The 15,682-nt window shown below is 42.9% G+C and overlaps 1 protein-coding gene across 2 annotated transcripts in view; it reads right to left on the bottom strand.

Moving 5' to 3' along the window:
• The window catches only part of zfpm2a (zinc finger protein, FOG family member 2a), a 116,286-nt gene that overhangs the window by 84,497 nt on the left and 16,107 nt on the right, over positions 1 to 15,682 (bottom strand). The gene's annotated exons all lie outside the window — the stretch shown is intronic.

The raw sequence follows: 15,682 nt of genomic DNA, 5'->3' as shown, positions 1-15,682 counted from the left end.
TACCTGAATTGTATTAGCTGTGAAAAACATCTCACCCGGCATTTGAATGTTATTAAGATAATGTGCATCTTGCACACCTCTCCTTCCCACCAAAACACGTCTCCAATGTCAGCACATGAATTACCATAGCAAAGACGCGACAGAACACTTCAAGTTTAAGGTTAGTTTATATTTGAAATAACTCACTCCGAGCAAAAACAAAAAAAAGTGTCCATAAAAGTCACAAATCTTGTCCTCCAAGTATTATGAGCCGTGTTTAAACTGAATAATCATATCAAAAGTGGTGCCACTGTTGCCTGCTAGATGTGGATGCTGTCTCCGTCTCTGCCTGTCACACATGAGCTATGTTGCAGCCTCCTGTGCATCATCCTGGAGCTCAAACAGAGTGCACTGATATCCTCTCGACACCTTTCAGCGTGTTTGTTCTATTGTAGAGGGAGTGTGCCCCTCAGCTTTAATAAAGCAATAATTTCAGTTCACAAAATGGGGCTGGTGTGCCTCTCCTGTTTCTCTTTCTTCCCACACCGAGCCTCATAAAAGACCCCCCTGATGTCCACAAACTGCCTGCTCTTTTCATTAGTCTTATAAATTACTCCTTTGTAGAAGCCTACATCTGCAGGAGCCCCGGACATGAAAAGAATTAGCACACAGATCTCTAATAGACACTGTGGAGCCAGAGTGCTGCTTTTAAATTAGGATACAGTTTTATGATCTTATCTGATGCCTTCTGCTGATTCGCTGAGGAGTGAAGTGAAGCGTGAAGTGACTCGATGAGTCTACCATCGCTTAAGATGATACTGGGAGATAAATATCGCAGTATCAAGGGGAGATTGTATGACTGCCGTTAAAAGCTCCTGCCAAGCCAATTGAAGACAGTGTGAAAGAAAGCGGGGAAATACATTTCTATACGCACGCTCTGTACACATTCCATTACACAGCTGAATAAGAACTGTGTGTACAACTAAACGATTCTTCCTCTGTTGCCGGCAAATACAGCAGCGCCATTGCACCATAGAAAATAGACCTACAGTGTTGTGTGATAATAAGGGTAAAGGGAGATTAAAGATAAACTTCATGGTCAATAAGACACAAAGATTAGGGAGATAAGATGAGATAGAGCTGAGGTTTAATAGACTCAGAATAAGGGCATCTCACTTCCCCACTCCAACAGATAGTAACTAAATGGAGCATTTTCAAACTGATAGAGATACTGGAGGCCGTGCTGAATATGGAAAAATGAAATGCTCCACCCAGTTTGCGACATTAAAGGGGGTCCGACGGCTACTTCTTGGGGAACCGCATAGATTACCAAAGTTTGTTCGCATTCTCACGTGTTTAGTTTATTATACAGTATTCATTGCATGGAGAGACCTGAAATTATTTCAGAGACAGCAATGATAAGAATAATGACTTTCTAAACGACTAGCACCACACTCCTAACTCATTTTCTGATAGTGGCGTTCCTGCTATATTTAGTTGTGTACTGTTTAAAATCCTGTCACATTCACTGTGTGACCCGCGCTTGTTGGTGCATTTCTATAGGGTCTGCTGACGAATTGGGCCAGAGGAATGTCTGCCGCTTCACCCTCTTATCAAGGCTCCTCCGGAGTTTAGATGGCCAATGGCACCGCAGGGAGAGCGTCCGCACTTCACCACGGAGCAGCCCACTTTAAATAGGCGCGCTCGTCACAACAGACGCACAAATTTGTAAAACCAAGGAATTTGAATGGGAGGTGACAGCACAGCATAAACACTGTTTTTAGAAAGCCACAAATCCTCTGGGAAGCTGTGGGGCGTTTTTTTCTCGTTTTCAACCAAGTGCATCTGTTTTGTTCTGTCAGTGTAATCAGAGAGGACGGCTCTGCTCCGAGTGGGTGTCTCAAAGTTCCCCAGTGTTTACAGAAGAACAAAAAGACGCCACCGTCTTCTAATGATTTTTCTGTTTTTTAAATGTTGTAATAATATGCCTCGAATATAACCCCTGTCTAGCACATGTTTTTGTCTTGTATTGAGGTGAAAATAATGGGCCATGATTTTAATTGATTGATTTAAGTTATCAAGCAAACAATGCAGTCAATTGTTCCAGCCTCTCACATGCCACTATTTTGTACTTTCAAATTAAATTAAACTCCTATGGGTTTTGTTCAGATAAAAACAAGGCTGCATGAATGAAAGGAGATATAAACATTAATAATCATAATAAGTACATAAAAACAATATCACACACAATAATGTGTCATCTTTGCCGTTTGTCTGTTGACGTCCTGGATACTTTTACATATTCCAGCCTCTAAAAGACTTTGGGATTAAATAATGTAAGAAAATCCCTCTTTGATTTAATTGCTCCTTTTCTTCATTAACGCATTAACCTGTGATGAGGGTTCACAAGGACACTTCACTTCACTTCTCTGAGGTCACAAGCTAAAACGGTTGGGAACCACTAGACTGAGTAATAAATCAGTTGACTGTGTTAAAGAATCATTAGAATTTAAGAGAATAGTTGCAGTCTGTTCAGTCGCGTAATCCACAAGGTTTGCTTTATAGAAGAGCTAAACTCATCACAGCACAATGACACTATCTACTCAACTTTATCAGGACTGCAACCTCTCCGAACTTCTTCTCAATCTGGGTCAGTGTCCAGGTATCCCCACACCCACACCACAGCCCTGTCACCCACTCCCTCTACTCTGAACTGTCTCATCCGCAATCATCAAACTCTTCCTCTGCTGAGCAGCGCGCGACATCTCAGCCCTGTTCAAACAGTCATGCACCAGGAGCAGCAGGCAGGAGCAGCCAATGCTAATAGAGACATTGGTAGCTGAATACAGGCTTGATCACAGTGGCTCTTTTGTTCATGGCGTGGCCTCTGTCTGATAGGGATCGGCCATGTGGAGTGGAGCTCCAGAGAAGGATATGGTAATGCCCCAACTGAGTCTATAAAATGGGGTGATACTCTGAGACCATATGATGGACAGAGGATTAATGAGTCACAGAGGAAGGGGAGCAGGGAAGAGAGGAGTACGGACGGAGGTGGCGGTGGGAGCATCTTTCAGGAAAACACACAAGTCTGTGTCTGAGTCGACTAAAACAGGACATGAGGGGAAAAAAACACACAGATGTGCCAACCTTGTCTCGGAAACTCAAACTTTTGAAATAAACCGGAGCTCTAAACAAACGTGTGTATGAGCAAAACTGTATAAGTGACTGCTAATTTCATGGTGTGCCTTGTCAGCCGTCCGCAATGTGGTGAGCTTGTGGTCGGGCTGCGATAGCGATACCTCGCATTATCAGCAGGCTCCACAGTGTGATGTGTGGATCACAAACCCAGCCTCCTCTATAGCTCCCTAATTAGAGGTGAGGTAATTGAATCTGACAGAACAAAGCAGCAGATCTCTATAAGCATGGAAATCATTTTTGCTCCCACCTATACAGTTTTTCATCCAAAAGGCTCATTGAAAATGTGTCCAAGCTGGCCTGGGGATAAAACGTAGCACCTGAGACTAAACATGAATGCATAATGCAGCCCTAAAATCCAACAGGGCCACGCCGCTCAACCCCTGCCAGCTCTGCTCCGTGTGACTGGCCCTTTGTGCCAACACTGATACGGGGCCTTCCTCACTTCCAGGTGAGCACACACACATACTTTGCAGGACTCCTCAAACTTCTGCGTGGGAGGAATTATAGAAATATAGACTTTGACTCAAGTTGCAAGTGGCTCTACGCTGTGATGCAGGTAGGCTTATGTTTACCACACAGCTGGGGAAAAAAATGGATAAACATTTGCTCTCTGACAAAAAGAAAGTGAAACAGAGAGGAAAAAAAACCCCTCTGTTTTTGCAGGATGGGTCGGGAAGTGTGAGACAGAAGAGAAAGTGAGGGAGGAGAAAGTGGAGGGAGGCGAGGAGAGACTGGGGGCCATACTCTCTCCTTAGCTCTAATGACCTTTGGGAAGCAGAGGGCTCCCTCAGCCTTAGAGGAGACAGAGTGTATATGTTACAGGGCTCAAGCCTCTAATTTAATCCTTGATCACTGTAATGAAATAGATACCATTTACGCAACTCTTAATAGCTTAATATGCTACAGGAACCCTCAAAGGAATTTTTCATTTCAATCATCTTTTTTTCATACTGGGTAAATGTTTCAGAAAAAGGAGCCTTTTTCCTCCATGTACACTGTGATCAAACTAAATGTGGAGCTAATGCTGTAACACAAGTCAAAAGTAAATTACCATTTGTATATTTTCTGTGAACGGTTGTTTGTGTGTAAATATATGTGTGTGAGTTTGTGGTGTGTGTGTGTGTGTGTGTGTGTGTGTGTGTGTGTGTGCTGGGAGGAGCGTGGAGCAGCTTCAGTGGAGACTGATGTGTTCTCAGAGCCGCAGTCTGTGACCAAGAATAAGCATTGGTATTGTTTAACTTGATTTTCCGGTTGCTAAGCAATGTAATTCTCGTGATTAGAAATGGCTGCCTTCCTAAATTTGGGCACTTACAATCAACAGTCAACAAACTGCTTGAAAACTCAGCACCAATGCTCATCTGGAAATTGTGGTGAAAAAAAAAAGGAGGGCGGGTTCGGGGGGGGGGATGAATCAATGTATTCACATCCTTTTAGAACGCACACACACATGAGAAACACACAAATCCTCTGCGAGGCTGCAGCACGAGAGATGACATCTGATGACATCATGCATGTATGACCCACTAACTGTACGTTTCTGCTTCGTGCAGAAAGAAGTATGCACGCCTGCCGACTGGGAAACCGTATCACTATCACTGTCTGCGGAGCTGCTGAAAATGCTACCCAGATGCAGAATAATGTTCTGATTTATTTCTGTTCACATTTTCAAATGCTTTAACATAATTCGGTGGAGTATCTTACTCCAATCAGACACAACGTTGGATCCCAACATGTTTGCAGACTTGCTAAGTTCTGTGTTGTTGCGCCCAGTGTTTCTGTCTGGACTGTTGAAGGGGAATAACACACGCTTACTTCTTTATCCAATGAATTTGAATTGGAATGGCATGAAAACATGCTGGCATTTGACTATGCCATTAAAATGCTGGAGGCACCTCTGAGCGTGCCCGAGGGCTTCAGCAGATGCCAGCCAGTTTCTCTGTGGAGTTAGCTGGGTCCTGCTTCACTCTACTGCCTCTACTTGTCTCTCTGGAGATTACAGACACACTCACACACACACACACGTGCATCCAAGTGGACACTGGTACAACGTCTGGTCCATAAAAGTCACAAAGCTTGTCCTCCAAGTAATATGGGCTTAGTTAATGCCTCTCTTGCAGGGTAACATTTGCTTTGCAGGGGTGTCGAACATATTAAAATGCTGCAAAATTGTTAGTATGCTGCATTTCCTGTTAGAGACTTGCTTTTCCTCTTTTGAGTGATTTATTAGTGTCATTCTGTTACTTCTAAGGAAATAAAATTTAACCATGTGCCTGTACACCGGACGTGACAGCTGAAACAAAGCAGGTAAAATATGTGTGGTCTTAATTACTGGTTTATAAGCAAGCTTTTCACTAGAACGTTCACTTTTAATGAAGCCATTGAGTGAGGCTCCTCCAGGGAGCTATCATGGTTAAGTGGGGGCATCCATCTTCAGCCATTGGCTTGTCTGCAGACGAGTGGAGGCTCTGTCTACAGCACGCTCACCTCATATTGGCTCACTTTATCTCCACTAAGTAAAAAGTCTGCTGGAAGGTGCTAACAGTGGCGAGAAAAGACTTTTCTCCAGCAGCTCTGATGAGGCTGAGGGAGTTTTCATCCTGCAGAGGCAGCGGGCACTTCACTGTGTCTAAGTCAGAGCTTAATAAGACGCTGCTGTTTAACCTGAAAAGTGTTGCATTCATCACATTCAGTGGCCTCACTGTGGTGCTTGGAAGAGCAGCGCCGGAAATGCTAAAACTGCTTCTGTAACAAATAGCTTTTAGTCGAGCGTCATTTCAAAGAATTTAATGGGGAGCCTTCAGAAAAAGAAAAATGATTACTGTATCAAATAATGTAGATAAAACAATATTTTCCCATCAAGGAATTTCTATGAAATGGATATATCTAAGATGTCAATTTCATTCCAGTATTGTGAGGGATGGAGGGTTCCTTTTGCAATAAATTCTTCATTAATTCAATTCTAATTTGCCTCTGGTTCCTATTTCTACTATTGATAGTTCCACTTCTTAATACCTCGGATAAGGGGGAGAAAATCATTGCAATAACTCAGTGGAGACTGTGAGCAGCAGATATGATCTAAATATTACCAATGCCAAAAGAAGTGTGAAGTCTGATGAACATTTCAAAAGAACAATTCTTTATGGATCAGCTAAATCTTTTCCACTTTTTAATTAAAAGTAAAGAAAATAGAAGTTAATTATCCTGTAAAGATTAGCTGGTGGGCATCTTTCTGTAAATTAGTTCTAATTAAAAGGAAATTGTCAAATGACATTCAAAGCACTGTCCTTTAAAACACAGACTGAGATGGGCTTTTTTTTCCCTCCCGCCTTCCTCCTCCTCCCCCCTCAGCCTCGCTCCTAATTCTTGATCTGGCCAAGTGAAGCTTCTTGCTGGAAGATTAGGATTCTGCCAGTGCTACAGACAGCACACACACACACACACACACACTCCGTGCTCCCTGGATAGCGGGCTTCTAGCACACTGTGAAATACTGCTGCATCAATGGGGAACTCGTGGCTGCCGGAGATAAATACTCCTCATTGATAAATGATTGCACTGATTAGTTGCAGTAGTTGGGCTTTAACTTTTGTATCAGACTGATATTGGCTTTTTAATGAAATATCAGATATTGGCCATTTGCTCTAATTCAGCCTAAAAACTTGGAAAACCTTTTATAGAAATCTTCTCTTGAATTACAGGTGTAGAGCTGCTGGAAAGCACAGGAACGAGGCTACCCTGTTTTTTTCCCTCGAAGTGAGGAAAGAGAATAATTGCACTTCATATAATCCTGTTTAAAATCATGGAAATGTTTTTTAAACACTGGAACCCAAGTTTCTGTCACGCAAAAGATGCAAAATAATGGAACAAATGGAATGGTCATATTTGTCACGTTGACTTCACAACGTCAGCTCATGTTTTTAGTAACGCGCAAAGAATTCCTTCTTAAGAGCGTCTGCTGGTAACCTTTGAGCAGCAGAATGGATGACATGACTTTTCCTTCCCAGTTATCAGTAACTAGGAAAGCTGAAAGAATATGTGTTCATCCATCACTCACTCTGGTAACATTACAAACTCAGCTTGTTAAACTTGGCCAGTTTGTGCTGCCTCCACAGCATCTGCTGGAAATGAAAGTTAACTTGGCTACGTTTTCATAGCCTCCACCATTAGATGAGCTTGACCTCGGTGCTGCACTGCTACTTTTCCTCACAATGATGTTTCCACTGCTACCACTTAATTTCCAAGCTAAGTAAATAAAATCTAAATCCACTCGTGTTCATTCACCTGTGATGCCTAATGCCACATTTTCACAACATCCAGAGTATGTGATGCGTCCTCAGTTATATGAATGTAAAAATGAATGTATGCAAACTTGACAACTGAAGAATTTGATTATGCGTCTTCATAGACTATATTGAAATTTAAACAAATGTGAGGGAACATTAAAAGCTGGACACACTGGTTTATATTTAATGATATTGAATTCAATGTTTTAACTATATCAGTAACATCATATATATTAGCCTGCAGCTAATGATTAGGTACATTTTCATCTTTGAGTAATGTGCATATTATTTTCTTAATAAACCCTTAAATCATCAGAAGATAGTGAAATAGGTCCATCATGAGTTTTCAGAGCCCATGATGACACATCTTATTCTCCCAAACCAACTGACAATTGACTGTGAAGTACAACATTTAACCTTTTCTGCATGAAAAATGACCTAAAACCATAAATTGACTATTCATAAAGTCACATTTGTTTTCTGTTGACTGAAAAACAAATCAAATTCAGCCTTTAAAGACTGTTAAGACTTTAAAGACAATTATAGTGACACCCGTTTGCCTGCTGCCTCCTTTCCACTGAAACAAAAGAGCACAAACCTACAGTGTGAACACGCACAACACTTAACCAACAACCACTCTCACCACTTCACTAATAAATGATGAATCAGTCTGTGTGTGTGTGTGTGTGTGTGTGGGCTCTGCAGCTTTCATCTGATTTCATGTGGATTTCATCACTCATTGTCTGGGCTCGGGCTGTTGCTCCCATCCACCCGCGTTGTATCAAACCAGATTCCAGCAGTATAGTCTGACAGAAGAGAGAGGAAAACATTGCTGAAGCCCCTCCATCTGCTCCGGCTAATGATGATGCTCTCCCTGGCCTGGAGCAGAACTGTGTGAGGGAGATTTACACCCATAATACCCCTGGGGCTCTGGAGCTGCACCGCGCTCCAAAAACACCGTCGCTCCATCACTTTCTATATGATAGCTGGCAGAGCAGGTAACAATGGACCAGCAACAATGTCTTTTTGTATTACTGACAAGTGCCTTATTTGGTTGACATAACCTGCCTCGGTGTCTGAGGAGTGGCACTGAGCACACAGGAAAATGGATGACAGCTACACCATTGAGACATTGTGCCGTTGCAACAATCATACCGGAGTATGTTTTTGAAAAATACCCAGTAGTGTGTGATATGAGGTAGGCGAGGACAGCAGTGACTGAGGGAAAGGTGCCGGTCTTAGTGATACACTAATTGGAATGATGGGGGGGGGGTGAACTAAACTGAAAAGAGCTGCTTCTTTCCATCCACCCCATTATAAAGGTTTATAAGTTGTAATTTTACTTCAATTTGGAGGCTTTAGACCCATTCTAAGGCTGTGTGTGGGACGCGCCTTGACATATATCTCCTAAAACAAGTAAGTTAAATGGTGAGAGGCAGAAAGAAAGACTGTGTATGTATGTGTGTTTGTGAGGGAGACAGAGAGAGGGGTGGAGGCATATGGGGGGGGGGTGTAGAGAGCTCTACTCCTCAGGGATTGAGTGTTCACACACAGTAAATGGAAGTGGCACAGCTCTGACCTTTGAGCTGCAGCATACGAGTAAAGTGAAGGCGCTGTCAAAATATTGCTTCAGAAATGACAATCCACCTCGCCAGTCCCAAGTCTTGACATGGCAGGCAAGTGGAGAGCCGTAACCTGCTGATCCCGACATTACAAATGAGGGGATTATCATGACAACAAACCGCAGCTCGACACGCTGCATACCCTAAAGATATTCTGGCATTGCCCCTTATTATCAGCAAAGTCCCACACAGATAGCCAGCGATGACACTCGGAGCAGGCGCCCAAAGTCGAAAAAGGAATGGGAGTGGCTATGTGTCAGAATCTCAAATGAAATTTCGAATCAGGTTTGTAAAGTAACTTCTTCCCATCAGCATTAACTGTGGCAGTTGAGCGGCTTCCTTGCATCTTCATTTACACCCACGTAATGCTCAGGTCCACAGAGAATAGCTCAATCGTAAAGAATACCAAAATATCACAAGCAAATTACTAGTGCTCTGAGAGGAAGCTTGGGAGGAACAAAGACAGGCAGCCATAATTATATCTTGGCGTGTATAGCATGTCAATCGGCCACCTTCGTTCTGGAGGGCATTCCCCTGGGCCCCTCAGGCATCAAAATGATGTCCAAATTATTTTGTGCTCTATTGCAGCATGATGCGATTATCATATTTACTGGTGGTGCATTATGACAAACATTGATGTTTACACCTGTCTCTGTGAGAAGGCAAGGTTTACACTCTGTAATTTAGCAAATGTACAGTATGCATATGAGCTTGTTGGCAGGGATTTAAATTAGGTCAGAAATGGAATATATCAATAGCAACCCATATGTGCATCTTTCTTTTCCTTTTTTCCCCCCTTCCCCTCCCCAGCCGTCTTTGCTCAGAAGCTTGGCGATGAAGCAGCTTGACGACTGCAAAAGTGTGATATGTGCAAATCACATTTGCAGATGAGCTTGAAACTCCTTTTAATATTCAGATATCAGACATCCCGCACTGAGAAGCCCGCTAAGACGCGATTCGGGGGAGAAAAGCAAGATCGGCGTCATTAGGGGAATCGTTAGAGGCTCGGTTTACATTTTACATATTTCACAAAAATGTACAACCAAGTAAAAACATCACCAGTTATCTGTGATAACAATGCAAATTTTTGTCAGAGAGCGCATGAAGATTCTGTCAAAATCCAAAGTCGCTCAGGTCTTTCTTTTCCCTTTTTTTCCCTCTCTGGCTTAACACCCTCAGCTTATTGGCGCTTTGATTTCTTTCATATTTTTTCCCTGAGAAGACACACAGGCTTGTGGAGTCAAAGGCGGTGAAAGGTATGTTTGCCACGAGGCACGGGAACACGTGTCCCCATAGCCTGCCAATAGCTCATCAAACACACAGGCCTGTGGATGGATGCAAGCCCGGCTGGCGTTTAGGACGTCTAAACAGCATCCGCTCTGCCACCATCCCTGACTCCTGTTTACTTGCCTCAGTCAGAGCCACAAAGAACAGCCCCATTTGCCGACGGTTTTCTGCAAATACATGCAGCGCAGCGACAACAACGCCACCACAAGGTAGCATTTTTTCCCGCTCTGATACCTGCTCCTTTGTGGCATACAGCAGTGCTCTGACAATAATTCTGCTGCTTTACAGCCTCAACTTTTTCATTGGATGACAGAACATAGCCCCTGCAATTTCCCCCTACCTCCTTCATTTCCCCGTGTCTTAGCCCTGCACCAAATTTGTCTCTGTGCCATTTTAATTACAGCCAAGGCAATCTTTATGGTGGTATTCTGCGAGAACACCAATCTGCAAAAAAGGTGATAAGTAGAGCCGCCACCCAGCTTTGGTATCAGTAATAAACAGACACTTAATTGAATAATTTGACCTAAGAGCCTGATCCTGGGAAATAGCATGCTGGAAAAATTATTTTGAATATTGAAGACAGTTCAGTGTTTTGCATGACGCCTGCAGTAGGAGAACACACAGTGGATTTGGCTGGTTGCCCGCCAACTCGCCAATGTGGGCCATGGTGAGTCTTTACAGAACAGATAAGTGAGCCTTTGGTATCCTGGAAGCACTCAGTTGTGCGTGCGTGTGTCTGTGAGTGTGTGTGTTGGAGGAGGGGGTAGACATATGTATGCATGAGTCTGTGTGCAGGCGTGTGCATGCATGTGTCCGATATGTACGAGGGGGGGAGGAGTGTGAAGTGTGCCCACTCGAGGTCCATCTCCAGCTAGCAGCCACATGGGCACATCCCCCTTCGTCCCTGTACCCTAAACACACACACACACACACACACACACACACAAACACACACACACACACACACAGAGAAGCTTTCCACAGAGCCTTAGAGACAATGACTCGCGGCCCCTTCCTGTTTAAGGATAGCTGTCAGAGGATGATGGCTCCGATTCAACACTGCAGCAGGTTTGCACAGAGCTCCCTGATAAAACAGAAAAAAGCAAAAGCCTCCACTCTCCCCTCTTTCTCTCACTCGCTCCATCACTCTCACTCTCCCTCCACAGTTCAACACTGATTTGACTGCTAGCATAATTTTGCAGAGAAGACTATTTGCAGATGCAGCAGAGTTATCAATCCGAACAGACACACAATCCGGGTCCAATGTCACTTCTCCTCATTATGTTAATGGTTAATACATGCAAATGAAAACATTCCGGCAATTTGATTTCTTTGAAGATAGTTTGCATATTGTCTTAGCCATAATGATGGTACACTTTCTCCCCAGCTTCGATTTATGCAAGGCTAGTTAGTTCATTTTTATCAGCTCTGGGTTCATTTCTAGGGCTACTGGAATGTGTTTTCCCCTTCCCCTCACTATTTAACTAATTAGGATTCAGGTACCATAAGCAGATTTTTCACGCTATTGGTGTTTTTCTTAATTAAGAAACAAATGAATTCTCCCCAGCAAAATAGATGGAACAACGGGATAGGGTGCCAGGGGCCAGATGCGGCGCTTCTTAATTAGAAGTCACTCCATTGTCTGAGGTTTTTTAATGAAGCTCCAATCTAAATGGATATCAAAAAAGCTTCTAGTGAAGAAAACACACACACACATACTCACACACACCGGCCATTTAAAATAATAAGGAAATAAAGATAATGAAAGACAAAAGATATGTACTGGCAGCCCCGGCTCACACCTCCAGTTCAGCGCATGCAGTGCTCTCGTCACCTCTGGATGAGCCCTATTTAAGCAGCTCGATCCCTCGCCTGCCCCTGCCTGCCTGCAGCCATGTCTAATGTTCTGCCAAGCCAACAGTGAACCACTCTCTTTTCAACTTCTCATCAAAGGTGGAAGTTTCATTACCCCGTGGATGGTTATCAACTAACTCTTTCTGAAAGCTGTTGCAGCTGTCAACTTCCTGTTTTGGTCTTGAATAACAGTGGAGGCTATAGCAGAACCCATGCTCAACATATCAATGTCATTTGTGATAGGCTGACGTTTTGGTGCAGGGCAAATTTGCAATTAGCTGGAACAAATTGTCACCTGAACACAATATGGCAGATAGAAATGGTGGTGTTCAATTAGATTTAAACACCTGGGACGCATATATACGCCATAAAAAGAACTGTGCGCAGGGAACAAAGGAAAGTTTTAGTTTTGAAGTTAATTTTCAGGGTTTTTTTTGCTGTGAAGTCCAATCATCATGGTCAGCCTTGGTGATGCTGCTGTGCTGGTGACTGAAGGCGATAACATCGGGGGTGTTTTTGACTGAAATAAAACCCGTGGCATGCCCATATGTGCTGCCAACCCCATCAGTTCTTCTTCAGACGGCATGGCTTAGGAGCTCCCAGAGGATGGGCCAGTGCCCACTGATACGGGCCCAGCAACCATCTTGTCCAGGCCAAGTATCCCTGTGCCCAGGGGCTGTGCCATCAATGCCATGACTTGTGCCAGACTGGATCCCACCCAGCAATTCATTTCAAAGGCTTTTTTTATGGATCAGGTATGCAGTGTGATTTTCCTTTCCCTTTGTAATGTGCCATGTCAAAGGCGAGCTAGGCTGACTTTAAAGTCATATACTAGTTTTTTCAGCCTTTCATTTGCGAAGGAGACATAATTGATTTCTGACTTTTCAAATGTCAAGTTGGAAGAGATTCGGAAAAAAAAGACCAATGTCCTAAAAATCAATCAGCAATATAGGCATGTTGATTTGAATGGTATTAGGCTTTATTTATAAGTTTACTTATTAATACAAATTGAGAAAATACTAATATAAACCTTCTGACTTTGATGGTTCATCAATTTCTTCAGGCAATAACTAATATTTGTTGTCTGGAAATGTAAAAATAAAAAGAAGGAAAACAAAACAAAAACCATGAACGGATCCTCACTTCATCAGGTAGGATATTTGAGACAAATACTGATTAATCTCTAAGGGTTCATGGAGTCAGAAAACAGAAAGAAGTAACTTCCTTAATAAAAAGTCAAATTTTTGAACACCTCCATTTATCCACAAATTACCATAATCCCCTGGATGTTCACTCATGTGCTCTCTCACTCTCATTTAGAGCATTACTTGTTTATTTATATCTGTGAATGAGATTAGAGGGGAAGATTACTTAGCGCAGACACATGAATAGCGATCAAAGACTGGAGGATAATGTAAGTCTTTCAGTGATTGCTCAGCTCTTTTCAAATCTACCGGTGGTGTATTAGAACAATGCGAGTGGCTGTGCTCCATATAGTGTGACAACAATAATACAAAATCCTCAGGGAGTGAACTGCATGTAAACACTCCAGATCAACACACAGTGCACTGGCACAAAGTGTCCTCTAATGCAGCAAAAAAAATTAGCTGTGATCCTGACGACGGCAATCGGTTCAGTGGAATGACATCAGTTGTGCACAGGCGTGAATGTAGCTAGAGAAAGGTCTGATTCTGTATCTGCACAATGCAAAATGTTTTACAGCCCACACTGGTCACCCAGGGAACACCAGCCACAGGTAAACATGCAACATTATGTCCTTGTGATTATTCTAAACAAAGAGGTTGACACAAATATGACACTCTCTCATCCAGATGATTTATGAAGAATGTTATAATCGCTGAATTCTCTCTGCTTGTGCCGCTCACATTCGGAGGAAGCACTGCTCCGGCCAATTATTGGTGGCAGGACAGAGAAACTACTCGGTTAAACATAACAAATAACGAGGGGACAGGACAGAAAAAAACACCAGAAAATTACTCCAAAAACCACACACACATGTATGCAATCAAAACAACAAAAAAGAGCCAACAGCGTCAGCTTGCGGATTTGACAAACAAACTTTCCGAGCAGAATGTATTTGTAGCTGCAAATGAAGGAACGGATCTGAGGACCAGTTGGCTAATTATTTATCCTGCTGGCTTTTATGGCTCTCATTAATTTCCCGCTTCTCTCTCTTTACCTTCCATTGAAAGTCTGAAGTCAACCTGCATCTGGTGCTGATAACGCCAGGGTCTCAGCAGCCTCCCAGCCTCCCCTCTAACCCGCCCACACGCACTTCCACGAGAGAAAAGGAGCAGCTTTCATAATAATGCCATGAGAATTAGCATTCCATGTTCCAAATCCACAAAGATGTGCTCACTTGAGAAGGAAAACACACAGTACATGGTTTTGGGGAAGGGTTAAGTTGCATCTCTTAATTCAGTGGGTTAATGGCAGCAATCGACTATGTCACTCGGCAAAGACGGTGCTACAGAGAAGGAGTACGAGATGGGAGGATTGGAAGGGTAAACTGAAATATTTGAGCTGAGCTTCAAAGTTTGTCCTCAAAAGTTGGCACTGAATCTCTGGTCAGATTCTTACACCATGTTTACACGACTGGATATTTTCCCCTCTGTTCAAAAAAAAAATCTGTCCACAAGACCTTCATTAAAAAAAATATCTTCGTCCAGATGAGAATACAAAAACAACTGCCAAATGCTCACTCAAGCATGCCGTGCCAGTAGGTGGCGATAAAGTAAATCAGCAATCTGTCAAATATGAGAGAGAGTAATATTGGGTGAAGTAGATGCTGTGATGATACATTTTGTTGCAAAGCTGTAATTAGACCTAGCAATCCTAACCAGGGAAGCTGGTACATTGTTGTTATTTCCATTTTACATGGACATGTGAATACGCGCGATCCGGACTTTTAGAAAATCTGCACTTTGGAAGGCGTTTGCAAATATCTCCATTTTAGTGAATTAAAACACTGTTTACGTTTTCAAATGCAAAGTCCTTTTAAATCATGCATTTAGAACTTTTGACTTATTTTGGTAAACACTAAAAAAGTTTCCTATATAAAGAATAATTGATATATTATTCACAGTGTAACTGTACATTATAGAACACTAACCTGACCCTTTTAGAAAAAGAAATGACAATAAGGGGTAAATACTGAGGGAAGTTGGTGAATTATCTTGCCAGAAAGTGTCTGGCACTGATTACACCTTTCCCCCTCTTCTTTCTCTCCCCCTCTCTTTCTGATGGTCTCCCTCTCCTTCACCCTCTGTCACTCTTTTAGACTTGGGCGGAGGTTGACTGAGATTGGCCCACTCTTGATGCTTTGGTGAGATCACACCCCAGCAGGTCTGAGCTCAGGCTATCTGCCTCTCCCTAATGGCCCAATCTGGCTTTGTGCACCCCTCCATCTCTCTTCGTCCAACTTCCCCCTCACCCTCG

Source organism: Paralichthys olivaceus, chromosome 13, assembly GCF_024713975.1.
Source record: "Paralichthys olivaceus isolate ysfri-2021 chromosome 13, ASM2471397v2, whole genome shotgun sequence".
In the NCBI taxonomy this organism is placed as follows: Eukaryota; Metazoa; Chordata; class Actinopteri; order Pleuronectiformes; family Paralichthyidae; genus Paralichthys; species Paralichthys olivaceus.
This window is presented reverse-complemented; position numbering and strand designations above follow the sequence as displayed.